General features: G+C 36.1%; 1 protein-coding gene across 1 annotated transcript in view; it reads right to left on the bottom strand.

Moving 5' to 3' along the window:
• LOC107466555 (ribosomal RNA small subunit methyltransferase) overlaps positions 1-823 on the bottom strand; it is a 9,829-nt gene extending 9,006 nt beyond the window's left edge. Inside the window, exon 1 of the mRNA XM_052254698.1 lies at positions 599-823. The gene's annotated coding sequence lies outside the window, so the exon portion shown is untranslated. The remainder of the gene's footprint in view (positions 1-598) is intronic.
• Positions 824-1,504: the final 681 nt, after the last annotated feature.

Here is a 1,504-nt window from a genome sequence, read left to right as displayed (position 1 = left end):
GGGGTTTTCTTTTTTCTTTTTTTATAAAAAAAGGGACGTCGTTTCATATGAATCGGTCGGTTCCCAGTCTGGTCCAACCGGCCGGTTTAACAATTTTTGTATAGTTCGATGATCCGCGATTTTAGGGGGTGTACTGGATCATTTTATACACCGGTTTCCAGTTGAACCGGTTTGACCGGCCAGTCCGATCCGATTTTTAGAATATTGCTCAATACTAATTAAAGGTTAAGACTTAGACTATGAGTATCTACATAGAAACTATCTATTTTTATCGTAACAAATTCATCTCAATGATAATTTTTAGCAATAAATTCAATTCACTAATAGTTTTTAGCAACAAAAAATTTAGCTCAGCAATAAATTCAACTCTGATGATTTTTCACACAAAAAAAATATAGCTCAAAAGATGATTTACAATAACAAATTCAACTAAACAATATTAAATTTAGCTCAATACAGGAACAAATTCAACTCAATACAACAATAAATTAACCGCAACAAAAGATGGTTCAATCATGATTTTACAGTAACAAAATTGACAGGGGCAAGGAAAAAGGAAAAATTTAAAAAGATAGAAAAGGAGAATGCAGAGACTCACCAGCTACCACAATTGACGGTGACTCAGCGACGAAATTGGTGAGAAGGAAGCGACGGAAAGCCCCCAGAGCAAAAACACGACGACAACGAGGAGCCCAGGGACTAGCTGTTGCTAGCACTTACTTCTGCTGCTGGCGATGACGAGACTAGGGACAAGTTGTTAGATCTGGTTTCGTCTGCTTCTACCGCCAGTGAGAGAGTTGGATAGACTGACTGAGAGAAATGTTGAGTGTGAGAGACGAGTGAGAGAGCTTGAGAGTTGAGCTATAAAGAAGAGTCTGATAGAGCTTGTGAGTTGTGAGACTGTGAGAGAGAGTGAGATTGAGAGAGGCTGATCCGCTGATCAGAGTAGAGAGGGATGAAAGCGTTAGGGTCTTGCAAGTTGCAATAACCTTTAGAAATGAGGTTGTTCGAAATTTTTAAAAATAGGATAAACTACAAATGCCTCTGAATTATCTCTACGTTGATAAAAATGCCTCTGAATTTTATTACCGACAAAAATACACTTAAATAATTTAAAAACATAGCAAAAATATCTAACAGTGATCAAAGAATTTTTTTGTTAACAAAAAAATGTGACGTGAGTCACTTGCCAATATCAGAATTTCATATAGGAAGTTTTGTTTGCCACATTATTTTTCGGTTAACAAAGAATATTTAAGTTCACAGATGTGCATTTTTTTACATTTTAAACAATTTGAGGACATTTTCATCAGCGACAAAATAACTCGAATGTATTTTTGATAGTTTACCCCTTAAAAATATTAGCATGGCCTAGTTCGGATTTTAACCAACCGGGTCATAGGTTTTCATTAAAATTGGGAGGGTTAGTTTGGATTCCACCGAATTTAATGCATGAATAGTCCATTGGGTGACTTGATCCGGTCAGATAATCAGTTGATCAGAT

Source organism: Arachis duranensis, chromosome 9, assembly GCF_000817695.3.
Source record: "Arachis duranensis cultivar V14167 chromosome 9, aradu.V14167.gnm2.J7QH, whole genome shotgun sequence".
Taxonomy (NCBI): domain Eukaryota; kingdom Viridiplantae; phylum Streptophyta; class Magnoliopsida; order Fabales; family Fabaceae; genus Arachis; species Arachis duranensis.
This window is presented reverse-complemented; position numbering and strand designations above follow the sequence as displayed.